Genomic DNA, 20852 nt, shown 5'->3' on the forward strand with positions numbered 1-20852 from the left:
CACAGAAACTCACAGCTGGGTTTCATGTTGTGTTTACTTAGTAGATCCTATCCTTAGGAAGTTTTCGCTCTGCAGCTGTATAAAGACTAAAAGTCAAAGCCACATTAATTTGCTTTCAAGACACATGTAGTGAAAGATCTTAAATTTGCAATAAGGTGAGACAGTCATACCTTGGACCTCTTCCACAGTAAAGGACAATGAGTGATAATGTTCATCCTAGGACTTATCTTTTGTTTTCACCCTCTTGCATCCACTTTCTCTCAGTTGTGTCAGAACAGTCACAATACCCATGGCTCTAAACAGCATGCTCTGCAATATCTACACTTTTCCCATCTTTTATTCCTTATTGAAGAAGAAAGCTACACTTGGAAGCTTTGACATTCTCTTCCAAATTGATTGCTGACTTAAAAGCCCTGTTCTCTCACAAAGAAAAGAAGGTGTATAACCTTATGGATAACATCTTTTCCCTTTGTCCTCATCTATTTATTGTTATACCTATAACCTAGAACTTTTCCAGGATCTGAACCCTAGAAGCACTTTTTCAGTAAGTGGGGTGGGATGTAGGTTCTTAACATTCGATCAATTAAAATGTCACTTAAGTACCCAAATGCCATATGTGCTCTTGTGACAGTTTAGGCTGTACCTTTAAGAAAAGATAGCTGCAGATTCTCTAGCTGAATAGTTGGGTGTAAAAAGGAAAATAAGAAAGATAATTCTGAACAAATTTCATTAGTCAGATGAGTGGGATGCAGTTTTATGATCTTACATTCTTGTCTCACTCTGTCTCTTTCTGCTGGCATGCTGGCTGTCCTGGACAGAGAGAGACTGCTTATCAGCAGAACTTGAGATAAGCATTACTGACTCACTAACAATGCTTTTGAGCTAACTAAAAATCCCTCTAACATTTTCTCCCTTTCTCTTTTCTTCTAATTAACCAGAGGAAAAATGGAGGGGAGAGGTTGGAGGAGAGGCAAGGTGGAATCCCCTGCCCAAGGAGGATTTATGTGCTGTTTCTTCTTTTGTAAATACCTGTATAATATTGTAAATACTGTATACACTGTACATATTCATTGCATTCCATTATTGCTTGTAAAATACAGCTTCATTCGCTTCTCCGACTAGGTTCAGCTGAGCTTTTGTTGATGTGCGTGGGTTAAACCATCACAGCTCTCCAAAGCATAATTAGCATGTTGGAGTTCTGAACACTAGAAATACTGACGGTGTTTCACATATGATGTGTTATTTTAATATTAAAGTTTTATTCAAGAGAAATGTTCTGTACAGTGTGTTCAAAATTTATTTCCATTTTTTTTACTGTTGTGTAACACAAGTTTTTTTCCCCCTGAATTAAAACGGTAAATAAATGATGCATGTAATACAATCAAGAACTAATTTGCTGCTATTCTGAGATGTATTCTGAAATGTCATGGAGTTATGTCTGGTTGTGTTTCATCCTTGTTAATTTGACCACATGAAGAGGCTCAGCATAACAAGTTTTGGAGGGTTCATCTGACCTAATCTCAAACATCTACTCTCAGTATCTAAACTCTACCTAATTTTGTTAGGCTGAGTTTGCAATTATAGGGAAAAATAGGCATAATCACAATGCAATTCATATATAGCAGTACATTACAGGAGATGAATCACGCCTTAGAAAAAACTTTCTTTTTCCTTTGGCTCTAAAGAGAATTGAAAATGATTGTCCTGAGAGGCCTACAATTAGTCTAACAACTCATTCCAAGATTTTTTAAAAGAAACACCCTACCTAAGAAGAATGTAGTTGCTCTCTACAACTACCTAAAAGAAGGTATTAGTCAGGTGGTGGTTGTGCTCTTCTCCCTAATATCAAGTAATAGAGAGGAAATGGCCTCAAATTATGCAAGTGGAGGTCTAGATTGGACATTAGGAAACAAAATCTTTACCAAAAGAGTGATCCAGCATTGGAATAGGCTGCCCAGGGATGTGGCAGTATCATCAGCCCTGGAGGTGTTAAAAAAATGTGTAGACATGGCACTTTGGGGCACAATTTAATGGCTATGGTGTTTGTTGTTAGGTTGACAATTGGACTTGATGATCTTAAAGGTCTTTTCTGATCAAAACAATTTGATAATTCTATGAAAGAGAAGGCTAGAGTGTGGTTGGGGAACACTCACAGGTATTTAGTGAGCAAAACATACATGGGAAGTTGTAGTTTTGAAGTACATCAGAGGTCTACTATAAAGCATTTTGCTGAAAAGTAAGTAGTTACCTAAGTTACGGGCTTAATCTCTTCAAATCATTACACAGTTAAAGAAAAGAAGCAGCCTGTTTCAGAAGTTGATTCTGGTCCAGGACTTTGATATAAACCTGTAAATTAAATAGGCAAGACCTCTCTCTGGTAACATTTCTCTGTTGACTATATGAAGAATATTTTGGCATAACTTGTAAATACCTAATCTGCTGACCTGAATCCCACTCCTAAAGTATATGATGAAAACACTCCACTGGTTTTGTCATGAGTAGAGGCTGTTATCACTAACTTCTTTGCATCTAGGAAGCAAATACACGTTGATAGTCTAATTTCAATCGATCTATTGCAGTATGGACCATTCTTTGTCAAAATTAGGCTGTTTAGGAGAAGGCATTTGTGTCTTTGTACTGCATAATACTGCAGGTACATGCACATTTTAGCCTAATCATTCTATTATATGTTACTATTATTGGTCCTATAGGGACCTATAATCCATTATAGGGATGCAAATCAAAACTTCCATAGAGGCCTTGCACATAAAGCAGAAGAGTGTAGCCTAGCTATGTGGAAGATCTGATGGAGTCTGTGAGTGAATTGGCAGAATTCTCCTATAAATGTAAGTGAAATCCAACAAGGCTTGTTATAAAACTACTTGTTTGCTCTTTTATACAGTACATATCAGGAATTTCAGCCTAGATATTAAATTCTATTTGAACAATGCAGTGTTGTCAGAAGATTTTTAATACCTCAAACTTGCAGTCAGCAAAGAATCTATCACATCCATAGGGAAGTCGCGATGGTTAATTACACTCTGAATATTATTTCTACATCTGAATTTTTTATGCTTTATCTCCCATTGCCTGGATCTTGTTATATATATTTCTGCTAAATTAAAGAACCAATGATTGTCAGAAATTCTTCCCTCTGCCACTATTAGACTCTGATCAAGTCAGTTAACTTATTAAGTGAAATAACTTGAGTTTTTCTGTCTTTAATTAATGTACAAGCTCATTCTAGGCACTGAGCACCTGTTATAGCAATTCGAATGAACAAAAAAACTTGCAACAATATTAGCTTGTGTACTATCAACATAAAATGGGATAAGAATAAAAATAATCTTTCTTGGAAGTCAATTTTCTCTTTTCTGAACAAAAGAAAATGTATGTCATAATATAAAAATCACAGTGCTGACAATAAATTACACAGGAAAGTTTAGTGTGCACACTAGTTAATGGAAAGAGAGTCAAAATTTGCAGCAGAACAACACAGGAAAGAAAAAATTATTCCTGAAAGTCCTCTTCCAAATTAGGATACAATTCTTACGCTGATGAGTAAAATGTCTCTGAGACCTCTGTATTTCTTAGAAGTGGAATCACAAGATAGTGGTGTGCATAAAGGAAAGTTACAACACTCAGAATTTTTTTTAATGAAATACACTTTTTCCCCCCCAATCTGATGTCTAATACCCACTTTAGAAAAAGCTGCAAATGATTCAGGGAAACACAGGCATGGACTGTCTTCAAGATCTGATAGACAGATGGATAGAAGCAACTTATGTCCAAAACCCTAAAATTAGTACCCTAAACATAGTGGAATAGAATGTATCCCTGGGTTATTCAAGCTAGAACAGACAAACACATGAAAATAAGTAGTTGCCATTGTCCTGCTACCATTAGTCATGTTTTTCATAGCCTGGGTTTACAGGGCACCAGTGTGCTATTTTAAATCTTAAAATCAATCCAGATAGATTTTATTTATAATTAGTCAAAACTTATTATGGCATGAAGGTTTGAGTTTCATGTTTTAATTAGCATTTTATAAGTGCCTTTTTTTTTTTTCAGTTTTTTGTCTGTTGTCACTGGAATGAATAAAGGAGAGTGCTGCAGTTACTAAGAGATACTGCAAATCAAAGACAAACAATTATATCTGAAGAGCGCATCAGCACAGAGTGAGAACATTGGTTAGAATCTCAGCAGGGTGACGGATGTCAAGTGCAGGTTTTCCAATGGCTGCATCCCGAGTGGGAATCTTCAGTTAGTGCTGCTTTGCAGGGGGTGGCTATTGGAAATGACTATGAAAAAGTAAAAACCAACCCAAAACGTATGGAATCATTTAATGCCTATTTTATAATCCTGCATTTACAACACTGAGAGATAAGCCCTAGAATATAGCTCAACATCCTTCAAAATTTGGAGCCAGTTGAATTTTGGCATTCATGAGCCATATAGCATTCCTTTATAAAGTTTTCCAGTGGCTTAGTGTATGTTTTAATCAATTGCAAAAACTCATTTTAACCTGGAAAACATGTTGGCATTATGGCAATAACATGCCTCTATGAGCATCTGTGTAGCAATTTGGCTCCTGGAAAGGGAAGGGTTGGTAGTGAGCAGCCTCAAATAACTGACCTCCTTCTGACATGCACATTACAAGCCATCATCAAATTTAATTGTATTTAAGTGCCAGGCCTTCCAACAAGCTGGTCTGAGATTGTTCTGTTGGAGTCCAGAATGAATAACTTTAGTATGGCTAATTCTGACAGTTTCAGATATTTTTGAGCAACTAATATGGTTTGTAGGAAATGCAGAACTGTACACAGGTAATTACACACATTGGAGTTCCCCTGTTATGACAGGCAAAGTGATTTGTCCAGAGAGAAAATGTGAGACAAGGTCTATGAAGAAAATATGGATGGTCAGAAGACAGACTTACAAGGTTTCATGGGTTCAACTGTGCTGCAGTATTTGATTTAAGCCTGTTTCTACATCAAATAGATGTACTAAAAAATTGTACACATCTGTGTATAATAGTCAATATTTTCAAGACTGTCTGTCCCCCACCCCAGTCCCTGAATTTCTTTGGTACTATCCCTGGATGAGACAAGCAGCAGCATTAATACATAATATAACTTGAAATTTCTATTGGAAACTACATAATACATCTAGAAACTCTTTCTAGACACTTTGTAACTGGAGAAAGAAGAACAAAAACATATGTATACAGAATCTGTGAACAAGATTGCAGGAAATCTGAGGCACAACAGAGTGGCTAAAATAAGACCATCAGTATTCACTATACTGTTCCACATTTAGCAGTGCAAACTGTAATGTATTCAGCTTAAAATTACAAAGTTGCTTCTTCATTTTGCATTGGAATAGGACAAACTACTTCAAGTGCCTGGGATAAGAAGGTGGTGCTAATTCACTTATTCTATAAGAATATGACACTGGATTCACAAATAGCACTACAGATGGATAGGTGGGCAAATGAATCAAATTCAAAGGGTCACATTTGGCTCCAGATTTAGACTTTAAATGTTAAAAATGTGGAAGTAATTCAGATAGATGTGTAAGTTTCCATTACACCCAGGTAAGAGGCAGTCAGCAGTGTTGGTGCAATTTACATTGAGTGCAATAGCTTGTTAGATAGCTATAACTGGATAGAAAGTGTATCTTAAAAGCAAAATCTTAATCTCACTCTGAATCCTAATCAAAAGTTTGCCACAAGATGGAATGCATCATTTATCTTAGTTCTTTCACTGTAGATAGACAGGATGATGACGACGACTACTACTACTACTACTACTACTACTACTACTACTACTACTACTACTACTATTGTAAAACTGGGGACCAGGGGATGTGTCTACCATGTAAAATTGATTTATACTCTGTGGCAAACCACTGTATGGAAGCTGGTGTGGTGGAACAAGTTTGGCCTCGACACAGAGCTAAAGTATAGTTTATCTTTTAGAAATACTGTCATGTTTCCATTTCAGCACTTATGCTGAACCTAAAGCCTATATCTTTAGGTGTTTTAGGTTCTTTAGACATAACAGGCCTACCTTTGCCACTAATTGGATAGTGTTTTTCAGATCTGGGTTTGTGTTATGTTTTTGTATTATGCCTACCATATACTCATGAGTTCACAGTGACCTGCAGTAATAAAAATTATGATTAGAAACAGTGGACAGAAGAGGGGTTTTAACATCAAGAGGTATTTTGGTCAAAGGCTGTGTTGTATTGATGCTCAAAGTCTGGGTTTATGAAAATAATAACACTTTAATATAATAAGCTATATTAACAACAAAAATAAATATATCAGGTAAATATCTATTTCATAAATCATGGCTGAACTGTGATAATGTAGAGCTGAGAAAATACTGTCTATTCTGCTTAAAAATCTGGCCATGCTTTATGCACTTGCAAGGGTCTCAAGCAGGAAATGATGGAAAGCTCCACTGATCTCAAATAACTCAATTGTTTCTCCTTTTCTAATCAAATATATTCATAGTGAGGAAACAGAAAGGCTTCATTCAGTAGGCAGTGTGGTTGTGAAAGCATGAAATGTGGCACTTCACTTTTATTGTAACATTAAAGATTAAAAACATTTATTACCTGTTATTCCTCTATTAATCGTTTTGTGTAGAGAAAAATAGAAGTTGCAGCCCTCATGCATAAAAAAATCACAATGTGCATTCATAGTTGAGAGCAAAGGGTTGGAGCTGTGAAAATTATGTAAATGATGAATTCCAATGAAAGAACTTTCAAACCCTTAGGGTCTTCAAACAGCATTAATTCAAGAAATTAGATACAAAATTTAACTTTTTCATGCTAATAATGATTTCATAAGGAAAAACTCGTTAGTAAAGGTGACAAATATGAAGTTCTATTGAACATTTAAATTCAGGAATCTTAGTATGCGCCCCTGGGATATATTTACACAGGCAATGACTCTCTGATGTTATTAAGTAATTTATTTGAGAAAGTCTCCATTCATGAGTTTACATAAGAACAATATCAGATTTACAAAGGCTTGTGTTGTCAGTTTAACAAACACCTAATTCACAATGACTTTTGCTTAAGATTTTCTTTAGGTTGTTCAATATTGTTTGATCCTTTAATGTCAGCTTCATAAGATCATAATTTCCCCTATATGAAAAGAGGAAAATAAAAGGAAAAATAAATTAGAAAGAGTCAGCTAAACTTAAATTCAAATTGGCTTCACCACAAAAGATAAGAGAGCAATGCCAGCACTTGTGATTATACTTTGTTTGGGCACAAACTATGCACATTTGCAACTTGCGTTTTTGCTGCAGTATATTTCTGTGCTAGCAACATCAAAAATAATCAGGAATGTTGTGTATGGTTTACTTGCTTGGGACTGATCTCTGATGTGACAGTATCCGTTTCTGACAGCATCAGTTAAAGGGGCCATCAATTAGGCACAGAAATGAAAACACCTTAGGTCTCTTCATTTCTATGACTACTTATGCTGTATTTTATGGCCTCCAGCCAGTGTTGCAGGCAATGTGAAAATATAACTAAAGATGACAATTCCTGCATCGAGGACCAGAGTGGATATGGCATGGAGAAGCAGCACAAAATCCGTTGATGCTAAAAATAGAGATGATCAAAACTGTCATCAGAATATTCATCTTAGAGAAAAAGCTGCTTCATCAATACAAACCATTTCCCAGAGAATGTGCTAATTTTGCTGCACTTTCTAACGAAATACAGGCAAGTCTTAAAAATCTTCATTGTCTGCTGGCTCAGTCAGTCACCATCATTCTGCAGAGTTCTCCATGATCCCCAAACTCCATCACAAGGCTATGCTGGAGAAGGTTTGATTCAATAAGTGTCTGAAATCACAGCTGGTTCCTGTTACAACCTGCCTCCAGCTCTTTTCTCCTTCTCAGGATGATTCAGGAGAAGAATCATCAACAGGTTTCATGTGCTCAGATTCCTCCCATCATTGTCTCTCCTACCCATTCAGGCTAAAACTGCAACACATGGCGCTATTTCCATGGGAGGGGTCCAAACTCTGCTCCAAGGCTTGTCTCTATCCCTTTCCACTGCACATGTCCTAAGACAGATAAAACGTAAAAGACAATCTGTCTATGTGTAAAATATTTTGCTCTGAGGAACCATGAAATCCTTGCCTACATGTAACCTCAGGCCAAAAATTTAAAAAAAAAAAAAAAATTCAAATCAAAGCAAGTATTACAGCAACAATTAAATTGTGTCATATTTGACTGGACTATGAGCTGCCTGGAGGGTCTGAGTCAGACATGAGAAGGCAAAAATATTTTTTGCAGCAACATCTCCCATGAGAAATGAAAATATGATTTACAAATAAAACACAGAGAGTTACACAATTATTATCTTGACTGAAACCTATCTTTCAACAGACCTAGAAGATTTTAAAATTTTCACTTTTTGTGTTTTGCAGGCAAGAAGAGATTGTTATATTTACTGACACATGGCAGGCAGTTGTAACTACATTTGATTTTCCGACAAAGTAGTTAGCTGGTGTTTTAAAGACTTCTGAAATGCAGAAAGACTCTATATATAGATAAGGTCCATTAGTAAGTAGGATAGTTACAGGATAGGAGTAAGGCCAGAAAGGTAATAACATTGGAAAGAACTGTCTTACAAGGTAGGAGTTCTCAAGCAGAAATCACAAGGTCCTTATTGGAAAACTGAGAATTTAGGAGGTGATATATGACACAAAAGTAGGCATGTGTTCATATGCAAAGAGTGGTGGTGCTATTCAACAATACCCAAAAATCACACATATTACAAACCCAAACTCATACCCTATACTCATGTACCAGAGCATATTCAGGGTTTAGCTCTACCTCCCAGAATAACCTCACACACCTAGTATTCCTCTGGCAATAAAAAGAAAGCTATGACAAAAAGAAAGCTGATATGGTAGAGGAAGCAATAACTAGAAAAAATGAGTGTCCATATCTGTAGACAGGCAACATAGCATTCAGTAACAGAAACCTGGAAGCACTGCAACGGGTGACTGCAAAAGGATACAAAAAATAAAAAGAGAAAGACATTTCATATGTTGAAATTATGCAGTTGTTTTACTGGATCAGTGTTAGGTTATAATTTTTCTGAGTAAGGGAAGGAAGGCAGTTAGGGATGTTTTCCAGATTGAAACATGAGAGAAAAGAGGGATTTGGCAGCATAATCTTTGAAAGGAAGTGAATAAGGAGAAATGTCTGGAATCAAATTAAAAAGTTTTAGTGTAGGTAGTGTTGAGACATAAGTTACCTTTCATCAAGAAAAATTATTCTTATGACTAGTTGGCTGTGTAGTGAAAAATAGAAGCAGAAAGCAGGAAACAAAGATGAAATGGATCAATACTTATAAATGTCTAAAGAACAGGAGTCAATTGGATCGACCCAGTCTCTTTTCAATTGTGCCCAGTGACAGGACAAGGGGTAACAGTCACACACTGGAACACAGGACATTCCACCTAAATACGAGGTAAAAGGTCTTTCCTTTGAGTGTAGTGGTGTACCCGAACAGGGTGCTGAGAGAGGCTGTGGAGTCTGCTTCTCAGGAGAGATTTCAAACTCCTCCGAACATTGTGACCCTGGAAAGTTCGCTCTAGGTGATCCTGCTTTACTAGAGGGTTTGAACAAGATCATCCCCAGACATCAGTTCCAACCCCTGTTATTCTGTGTAGTATTTGTGTAATAAAAGCCATCCACATGTTTAGGACTATTGTTTTTATTTCCCCAGAAATTCCATTGAAGTTTTTTTCTGTTAAAGCACTAGGTTTGTAAGTGATCACATCATTATGCTAGCCTAATTGGACTGTAATGAGCTCATTCTCAGACTCAATATAGTAGGATTCATTTAAGTGGAAGACACTGAAGCATAGTGCCTGGCACCTCTCAGTTCAAAGCAACTCTTCTTCAGAGGTTCCTCATTGTAAGGTAGAATTTGATTACCCAAACCCAAGACTGTTTCCATTTTCCTTTGTTTCACAGAAGAGAAAAAGGTGGTATAAAAGTGTCTAGAAGACTGAGTCTTCCTCATGAAACTGTCAAAAGTTTTTTCTAGTGTTGTCTTTCCATAAGACACTGAGACATTCACAAATCACAGGGTAAGGAGGAAGCAGCACAATTCCTGCTAATGAGGTAAACCTATAGAAAAAGAGTAACATTGGATTTGGTCCATATGAAGCCTGTGCAACAGTATCTCCATGGTGCCCGGGTCTGTTTACGTTGCATGTTAGGAAAAAGTTCTTTATAATGATCATGGTTGAGCACTGGATCAGGTTGCCCAAAGATATGGTTGAAACCACATCCCTGGAGACAGTCAAGATGAGGCTCAATGGGGCCCTGGGAAACCTGATCTAATTGACCATGTCCCTCTCACTGCAGGGAGTTTATAGAATCATAGAATCAATAAGGTTGGAAAAGACCTCAAAGATCATCAAGTCCAACCTGTCACCCAACACCTCATGACTACTAAACCATGGCACCAAGTGCCACATCCCATCCCTTTTTGAACACCTCCAGGGATGGTGGCTCCACCACCTCCCTGGGCAGCACATTCCAAAGGCCAACAACTGTTTCTCTGAAGAACTTTCTCCTCACCTCAAGCCTAAACTTCCCCTGGTGCAGCTTGAGACTGTGTCCTCTTGTTCTGGTGCTGGTTGCCTGGGAGAAGAGACCAACTCCCGCCTGACTACAACCTCCCTTCAGGTAGTTGTAGACAGCAATAAGGACTCCCCTGAGCCTCCTCTTCTCCAGGCTAAGCAACCCCAGCTCCCTCAGCCTCTCCTCATAGGGTTTGTGTTTTAGGCCTCTCACCAGTCTCATTGCCCTTCTCTGGACATGTTCAAGAATCTCAATGTCCTTAAATTGAGTAGCCCAGTGCTGGATACAGTCCTCAATGTGTGGCCTAACCAGTGTAGAGTACAGGGACAGAATGACTTCCCTGCTCCTGCTGGCCACACTATTTCTGATATAGGCCAGGATGCCATTGGCCTTCTTGGCCACCTGGGCACACTGCTGCTTCATGTTCAGCCTCCTGAGGACCCCCAGGTCCTTTTCTGCCTGGCTGATCTCTAGCCACTTCGACCCCAGCCTGTAGCACTGCATGGGGTTATTGTGGCCAAAGTGCAGCACTTGGCACTTGGACTTGTTGAATGACATCATGCTGGACTCCACCCATCTGTCCAGCCTGTCAAGGTCCCTCCGCAGAGCCCTTCGACCCTCTAACAGATCAACAACTGCTCACAATTTGGTGTCATCTGCAAATTTATTGATGTCTGACTCAATGCCCTCATCTAGATCATCAATAAAGATATTGAACAGGATGGAGCCCAGCACTGATCCCTGAGGGGATGCCTCTAGTGACTACATCCACAGCCTTCCCCACATCCACTAGGCAGGTCACCTGATCATAGGAGATCAGGTTGGTCAGGCAGGACCTGTTCTTCCTAGATCCATGTTGGCTGGGCCTGATCCCTTCAGGTGCACAGTGATTGTCCCCAAGATGATCTGCTGCATAATTTTTCCTGTCACTGAGGTCAGGCTGACAGGTCTGTAATTCCCTGGCTCCTCCTTCTGGCCCTTCTTGTGGATGGGCATCACATTGGCCAGCTTCCAGTCATCTGGGACCTCTCCGGTGAGCCAGGACTGATGGAAAATGATGGAGAGTGGCTTGGTCATCTCATCTGCCAGCTGGATTTCAGGAGCACTGCGCTGTTCCCTGACCCCATCTACCAGTTCAGGCCAGTCACCCTGAAGTCCTCCTGCCTTACTGTTGAAAATGGAGGCAAAGAAGGTATTTAGTACCTCAGCCTTTTCCTCATCTTTAGTTACTATGTTCCCCTCCAGGTCTAATAAAGAGTGGAGGTTCTTCTTGCTCCTTTCCAGTCATCTGGGACCTCCCCAGTGAGCCAGAACTGGTGGAAAATGATAGAGAGATGCTTGGCCAGCTCATCTGCCAGCTCTCTCAGCACCCAAGGATGGATCCCATCTGGCCCCATGGACCTGTGGGTGTCCAAGTGGCTTACCAAGTCCCTAATTACTTCCTCATGGATTTCAGGGAGACTACACTGCTCCCTGACCCCATCTACCAGTTCAGGAGGCCACTTGTCCTGGAGTCCTCCTGCCTTATTGTTGAAAACTGAAGCAAAGAAGGTATTAAGTACGTCAGCCTTTTCCACATCTTTAGTTACAATGTTCCCCTCCAGGTCCAATAAGGAGTGGAGGTTCTTCTTGCTGCTCTTTTTAGCATTAATATATTTATAAAAATGCTTTTTATTGTCCTTCACAGAAGTGACCAAGTTGAGTTCTAACTGGACTTTTGCCTCTCTAATTTTTCTCCTACATGACCTAACAACATCCTTAAACATATCTTGAGTTGCCTCTCCCCTTTCCAAAGGCCCTCTTTTTCGCCCTTAATTCCTTCAAGAGCTGCTTGCCCATCCAGGCTGGTCGCCTTCCCCACTGGCTCATATTTCAGCATGTGGGCACAGTCTTTTCCTGTGCCTTCAAGAGCTTCTGTTTGAAGTAAATCCAACTGTCCTGGACCCCTTTGTTCTTAAGGGCTGCTACCCAGGGTAATCTCTGAATAAGTTGCTTAAACAATCTGGTTTGCCCTCTGGAAGTCCAAAGAAAGGGTTCTGTTATTGCTCCTTCATATTTCCCTGCATACTGAAAACTCGACTATGTCAAGGTTGCAACATGGTTGAACTAGATGACCTTCAGAGGTCTCTTCAAATCCAGGTGATTCTATGATTCTATGATTCCGTGTTGACCCCTTGGTGTAAGCTGTTGCCAAAGTCATGTAAGAACATTTACTACTTGGGTTCTCATGTTCCCAGATAAAATTAAGCATTTCCTACACCCTTCATAATTGTGTGTCTTGACTCCCTATAAACTTGTTTAGTTCCTTTTTAAAGCCACTGCTTGCTTCAGTGACATCCTAGTCAAAGGCAGTTAAGAAAGAAATAGTACTGTAATTGAATCTTCCACAGCAGTAAATTTTACTGTTTGATACAGAATGTAATCATGTAATATACAGTTAGATAATTATGTCAAACTCTGATTTCTTAATAGCTGCACAGTATCTTTCTGCTGTTTGTTAGTAGTCTTTCAAATTTCCCAGAAAGATAAAGAAAATATATTTCTATTCCTTAAATGTAATACAAACAGGTCTTACATAAAATTTCTCTACCTTCAGATAAAACAAAAACCATTAGACACACATAGCAGGGATATGAAACTACACGCGATCTTTCCTAACTAAATTGCCAATTGCTCAAGTGTTGATTAAAAATCTGAACAATCAGTATCATATATCTGTAGTAAAGGACTTGAAATTTCATTTTGATTATATTGTAGAAATTTTAAAAGTCCTAAAATTGGTATTGTTTATTCTTGACCTCTGGAGTCTGACAAAGTTTGGTCTTGCAAGATGTTTTACATTAGAGGGGGCAAGCCATTGATGTGGACCAAGGACATTTTTAATACTGACTTGATTCTTTCTTTAGAATCACAGAATCACTATGTGCACATAAGCTCATTTCCAGAACATTAAAGGGTAAGACTAATACCCTTTTTTTGACTTTCTTTTCCCCGCTTTTTTTCTCAAAAGTCTATCATTTGAGCTTTTTACTCAAAAAAATGTCCTTGTTTATACTTCTTAGAAACAGAACTTCAATATATACAGCAAAAAGACAATGTAGGAAAAAATATCCCTCAGACAACTTGATTCTCACATAGTTTTTTCAAACAGCCCAATAAAACTTGCTGCTATACTTGAAATGGGCACAAGTCTGTAATTTTATCATTTGGAAACCCAATGTAAAGAAATCAAGTTTATCCATTGGATGGATTTATCAAATATTTTTCTGCAATATTCATCCTGGATATTGTTAGACCAGTTTCCCTTTTTGGATTGATCAATCTTTGTGTATATCTGTCTATGTATCTATGTATTTAGGTGTGTATTTATGCATCTATCTATGTAACTACACATACAAAACAACATACACTCATGCGCACACACACATCCTACAAAGGTACCGAGGTTTCCATGTAAAGTAGGAAAGAACAAAGAGAGTTACAGCAGCATGTGTTCACAGAAATGTGATGCTAGCTAGGTTATTATAGCACCTTATATAAGGAGATTAACTATGAGTTATAGCAGCTAATGAAAAAGACAAAGCTTGCTTAACATATCTCAGCATTAAGTCGTTCCTGCATTAATTGTCTCCAAAGTCTGTTCCATTTGTTATCTAACAAGGTACACTCCATTATTATTTTTATCCAGTTCATTGCTTGATTCTATCTGTCCTTTCAAAATTAGCTTGTCTAATCAGAAACCACTTTTGCTGGCAGTTCATTTCACATAAAAAGGAGGAATTTTTGTTTACTGAGAAAGTAATTGGATTATAATTTTGAATAGAAAGAAATATGAATTGTAATAAATTATTTCTTAAAAAATACATGGAAGCACAAAACCCAGCAAACCCAAAACAAATTAAGAACTCTAATGAATGAAAAGGCCATAAATAGAATATGAAACTCAAAAGAATAATTTATCATTTTAACTTACCCACTCCTTGTTATTCTGTTGAAAAAGGATGAATATCTAAGGAAAGAAGATTTATGTATTTACTAAACAATGGTCAAGTAAATGTTTACATTAGCTGCCATTTTTCTTCTAGCTTATCAGTCCTTGTAAACAGTAATTAAATCTTTCTTACAGAAAGAAAAAATATAATTTAACCACAGTCTGGGAGTCCACAATTCCATTTCAGTTATTGATTAAGTGTTATTGATAAAGTGTTCATGACCTCAGGCAGACTCTATTAAAGTTGCACACATTATCTTGTTGAATGCATCTGTATATTTTTTAAGTGAAGGTGAGAGAATGCAGAAATTGTATTTAAAAATCCTAGGCAACAAGCTTTGGAAGGTTATGTAACTGATCTACACCATATATTTTATTGCTTCTCAGCACTTCAACTCATGTAATACTAAAGGTTTTATTATTTTTTATTTTTTTTTACCAATGAGATCACATTTTATTGATATTCTTCAGAGCTGCCTAGAAGAAAATAAAACATCTAGAATGTGCAGAAGTAGTATAGATAGTAGTCTGGAAACTGGAAACAAGGTCTGATAAGAAAATTATAATCTTATATTATAACTTTTTTATAATCTTGTATTATAGAGAAATAGAATAATTAAAAAAAAATTCTGAAATCCTAGAGAAACCTTAATTCTTACCTCTTCTGCTGATTAACAGTTTGAGCTCTTTCTATTTATAGACCTAATAAAGAAAAATACAAAATAAAATTAAATACAGTAAATGTAAGAAATGTGGTTATAGATTTGCAGTGATATAGCATGATTCTATTTATCTGAAAATGATTCAGGATTTCCTTGTTTTTCAATTGCAGTTATGATAGCAGTTCAGGCTTTGATCCTTAAATTACATGTCTGGGGCCTGAAGTAATAACAATATGGGATTAAAAGGGTTCAGTTCTTATCTCCATTACCAAAGAGGTTGTTTATAATGCAGCTTATTCAGTGAGTATACTCAAATTTAGTGCAGAGAGATTGATAAAGTTAATCACCAAACACTGTATTGGCTTAGAATAAAGATGAAAACAAAATGCACCTGACTCAGCAAAGATAGGAGTTCAATGCCAGATTATCCACATAAGTGTGTCAGTAGGAGAAATTTCATGCATGACAGATGCTAGAATGGGCATTAAATATATTCAGGTCAAAAATCATTAACAGTTCCATGAAGCATATTATTAAAAGTGTATGTACAGTGTCACATCCAAACTCCAATTCTCCAAACTTACAATTTCAAAAGGTCTGTTTGTATGTGCAAAATCAGGTTTATGATAACCAGTTAAGAATTTTCCTAATAGGTACTTGATATGTCTACTTGAAATTTAGAAAGTTTAACATGTTACCAGTACCATAAAAATCTAAAAGCCACATGGAAGACAGGGAGGGAATCAAAAACAGACAGCAAGGCTTCACTGAGGGCAAATCCTGCCTAACTAACCTAGTGGCTTTCAATGATGGAGTGATCACAACAGTGGACAAAGGATGACTATCAGGATTTCTGCAAGGCCTTTGAAATGGTATCCCACACATCCTACTTGCCAAGTTGGAGAGATACAGGTTTGGTTGGTGGATGGTTTAGTGGATAAAGAATTGTCTAGATAGTTGCATCCAGAGAGTGGTGCTCAATAGCTTGAAGTCCAGATGGAGATTGGTGGCAAGTTGTGTCCCTCAGGGGTTTGTGCTGTGTTTAATATTTTTACCAATGATAGAATAGAGTAGAATAGACCAGGTTGGAAGATCTTAAGTCCAACCTATCACCCAAAACCATCTTATCAGCTAAACCATGGCACCAAGTACCTCATCCAGTCTCCTCCTAAACACTTCCAGTGACAGCGACTCCACCACTTCCCTGGGCAGCCCATTCCAATGGCAAATCACTCTATCTGTGAAGAATTTCTTCCTAAGATCCAGCCTAAACCTCCCCTGGCACAGCTTGAGACTGTGTCCTCTTGTTCTGGTGCTGGTTGTCTGGGAGAAGAGACCAACCCCCACCTGGCTACAACCTCCCTTCAGGTAGTTGTAGACAGCAATAAGGTCTCCTCTGAGCCTCCTCTTCTCCAGGCTAAGCAACCCTACCTCCCCCAGCCTCTCATCATAGAGCTTGAGCTCAAGGCCTCTCACCAGCTTTGTTGCCTTTCTCTGGACAATAAGGCCAATGGTATCCTATATCAGAAATTGTGTGGCCAGCAGGAGCAGGGAAGTCATTCTGCCCCTGTACTCAGCACTAGTTAGGCCACACCTTGAGTCCTGTGTCCAGTTCTGAGCCCCTCAGTTTAGGAAAGATGTTGAGTTGCTGGACCATGTCCAGAGGAGGGCAACAAGGCTGGTGAGGGGTTTGGAGCACAAACCCTATGAGGAGAGGCTGAGGGAGCTGGGATTGCTTAGCCTGGAGAAGAGGAGGCTCAGAGGAGACCGTATTGCTGTCTACAACTACCTGAAGGGAGGTTGTAGCCAGGTGGGGGTTGGTCTCTTCTCAGGTGGTGGAGTCACCGTCACTAAAAATATTTAGGAGGAGACTGGATGGGGCACTTGGTACCATGGTTTAGTTGATTAGATGGTGTTGGTGATAGGTTGGACTCGATGATCTCAAAGGTCTTTTCCAACCTGGTTTGTTCTGTATCCTGTATTCTGTATTCTGTCAAGTGGTGCTGTTGATATGTTAGAAGGGTGGGATGTCATCCAGGAAGTCCTGGATTGCCCAGGGAGGTAGTTGAGGCCCCATCCTTGGAAATATTCAAGGTCAGGCTGGACAGGGCTCTGAGCCTACTCACAGCAGGGAGGTTTGACTAGATGACCTTTGGAAGTCCCTTACAACCTGAACTATTCTATGATTATAAAATGACTAGAATGAATTTTATTTCTTGTGGTCACCACTGTTTATGTAGCTACTGAGGACCATAACTAACCCAGGTACTAAACAGACCTTGCCCATCCAAACTGCATGGAAAGAAAAGTATTGATGTACAGTGTGATATATACTGCTACTATTCCTCTGGTGAACCAGGGAACTACAGGCCAGTCAGTCTCACCTCTGTGCCTGGAAAGATCATGGAGCAGATCCTCCTGGAGTCACTACTCGCTCAAAAGAATGGTGAAGAGGTGATTGGGAACAGTCAGCATGGCTTTGCCAAGGGCAAATCCTGCCTGACCAACCTGGTTGCCTTCTATGAGCAGGTGACAAAATTAACAGATGAGGGGCGAGCAACTGATGTCATTTACCTGGACCTGAGCAAAGCCTTCGACACTGTCCCGCACCACATCCTGGTCTCCAAACTGGTGTCACATGGGTTTGATGGGTGGACCACTAGATGGATAAGGAACTGGCTTGATGGCCGCACCCAAAGAGTGGCTGTCAATGGCTCCATGTCCCAGTGGAGGCCAGTGACAAGTGGAGTCCCTCAGGGATCAGTCCTGGGACCTGTCTTATTCAACATCTTTGTGGGGGACATGGACAGTGGCATTGAGTGCACCCTCAGCAAGTTTGCTGATGACACCAAGCTGTTTGGTGCAGCAGACACGCTGGAGGGAAGGGAGGACATCCAGAGGGACCTTGACAGGCTGGAGAGATGGGCACAAGCCAACTTCATGCAGTTCAATAAGAGCAAGTGCAGGGTCCTGCATCTGGGTCGAGGCAATCCCAGGCACAAATCCAGGCTGGGCAGTGACTGGCTGGAGGGTAGCCCTGAGGAGAAAGACTTGGGGGTGCTGGTGGACAAAAAGCTCAACATGAGCTCTCAATGTGCTCTTGCAGCCCGCAAAGCCAATCAGATCCTGGGCTGCATCAGGGGAAGTGTGGCTAGCAGGTCGAGGGAGGTGATCCTCCCCCTCTACTCAGCCCTGGTGAGACCCCACCTGGAGTACTGCCTCCAGTTCTGGAGCCCCTATTACAAGAGGGATGTGGAGGTGCTGGAATGTGTCCAGAGAAGGGCCACAAGGATGATCAGAGGGCTGGAGCACCTCTCCTATGAGGGCAGACTGAAGGAGTTGGGGCTGTTCAGTCTGCAGAAGAGAAGGCTCCGAGGTGACCTAATTGTGGCCTTCCAGTATCTGAAGGGGGCCTACAGGAAGGCTGGGGAAGGACTTCTCAGGATCTCAGGTAGTGATAGGACTAGGGGGAATGGAATTGAAGCTGGAGGTGGGGAGATTCAGGCTAGCTGTGAGGAGGAGGTTCTTCACCATGAGAGTGGTGAGACCCTGGAATGGGTTGTCCAGGGAGGTGGTTGAGGCCCCATCCCTGGAGGTGTTTAAGAGCAGGCTGGATGAGGCTCTGTCCAGCCTGATCTAGTGTGGGGTGTCCCTGCCCATGGCAGGGGGGTTGGAACTAGGTGATCCTTGTGGTCCCTTCCAACCCTGAATGTAACTATGTAACTATGTATCGGTATGTCATTGTGGAAAACAGTATTATACTACCTGAGAAATGAAATTTTGATTGAACCTGAGCCAATGGCTACTTAAGGATGGTTATTAATTACATAAGGTAGGAAATTATTAGTATGTAGATAGGAAAGACACAGAAAATGACAAAATACAAAATATTTAAAACAGATTATTTCCTTTTGTTCATCTAAAGTAGTGTTGTACCTGCTCATAAGAAGCTGCAAGAAGTAGGCAGGGTAAACCATGACCAGTCTCACAAACATTTGGAGTTTTGATGTGTGTTAAAATGATCCAACCTGAAAATGTTAAAATGAAGGCAGGAAGTAGCAAGGATTTTGTTAGTGAAAAGGTGATATTAACCTCAAAATTACTAGCTTATAAAGTTCTGTGTAACATGCTGTGGGGATTTTGGTCTGTGTGAGCTTTTTTTTTGTTTTTGTTTGGTTTAAGTGTTTTTGTGTGTGTGTGTGTGTCTAGGTACACAAAGTGAAACCAAGTATGTCCACACTTAAGTTCTCAAGCAGTTTATTCCCTTTAGTTTTAGTACTTTGTTGTCTAGGATAATGACCTTGTAACAATTTCATTCTGTCAAGCCAGTTCTATAATAGTGTTTCATCTTCTATCCCTGCTGTTCAAGTTCCATTCAGATTTGGTCCAGAGATCACTTGTGTACAATACATCTACCTGTCGCAGTAGGTATTTAAGCAGAAGATAAGCACGTGTTAGGAATCAAGCCAACTCCTATTCATCCCAAATAAGCTGTTAAAGAAGTGAGATGGTAAGATGCTTCTGGTGTGATGCCTTTGAGTTGTTTACTCCTTTATCAATTAAACAAACCAAAAAGATATATTATTTTTTTTTGTCTCCTATTGGCTGTTCACATTGTGTATATCCTTTTCTGTGCTTTTCCATTTGTCTCCTTTCTGTCTGCTGTGTTGTGTTATCTAATACAAGGTCCATCTTCTTCATTGCCCGCCTACAAAGAACCAGACTGTCAAATGAACTCTTCGATACCAACATAATGGAGGTTAAACTAAGCTAAGTAAAAACCCCATGAAACAGCTGTGAACTGTTTCTTTTGGTGCAGTTCATGTCTTGACAGGCTCATACCAGAAATCAGATGAAAGCATAATTTATCTTATTAAAACATTTTTAATTAGTTTTTCTTTTAAACCAGACAATACCAGGGTCTGAGATTTCCTCAAAAAGTTTATTTTCTTTGTCTGAATGGAGACTTTGAAAATTAATTTAATTTAATTTGTGACTCAACCTGTGAATATTCCACATATGATTCTGAAGTTATTGAATCTTAGCCTGGAGAAGAGGAGACTCAGGAGTGACCTTATTGCTCTCTACAACTACCTGAAGGGAGGTTGCAAACAGGCGGAGGTTGGTCTCTTGTCCCAGACAACCAGCACCAGAACAAGAGGACACAGTCTCAAGCTGTGCCAGGGGAGGTTTAGGTTGGATGTTAAGAAGAAGTTCTATACAGAGACAGTGATTGCCCATTGGAATGGGCTGCCCAGGGAGATTGTGGAGTCACTATCATTGGAGGTGTTCAGGAGGAGACTCGATAGGGTACTTGGTTGCATGGTTTAGTTAATTAGGTGGGTTGGATGATAGGTTGGACGCAACGATCTTGAAGGTCTCTTCCAACCTAGTCTATCCTATCCTATCCTATCCTATCCTATCCTGATAATAAACCCATCTTAAATTTTGCTTAACTGTGCAGAGCATGTATATTAGTAATTCTTAATGAACATGGGATAAGGAAGGGTTACAGGTCCAGGACTAAGACATCTGAATCATCTAACTTTCCTGTTTGTTTTATGC

General features: G+C 39.4%; 1 protein-coding gene across 1 annotated transcript in view; it reads right to left on the reverse strand.

Moving 5' to 3' along the window:
- Positions 1–14643, reverse strand: part of CELF2 (CUGBP Elav-like family member 2) — a 496995-nt gene extending 482352 nt beyond the window's left edge. Inside the window, exon 1 of the mRNA XM_068168663.1 lies at positions 14608–14643. The gene's annotated coding sequence lies outside the window, so the exon portion shown is untranslated. The remainder of the gene's footprint in view (positions 1–14607) is intronic.
- Between the last annotated feature and the right edge of the window lie 6209 nt (positions 14644–20852).

This window comes from Melanerpes formicivorus, unplaced genomic scaffold (assembly GCF_026170545.1).
Source record: "Melanerpes formicivorus ecotype bairdi unplaced genomic scaffold, bMelFor1.0.p_v2 SCAF_3, whole genome shotgun sequence".
In the NCBI taxonomy this organism is placed as follows: domain Eukaryota; kingdom Metazoa; phylum Chordata; class Aves; order Piciformes; family Picidae; genus Melanerpes; species Melanerpes formicivorus.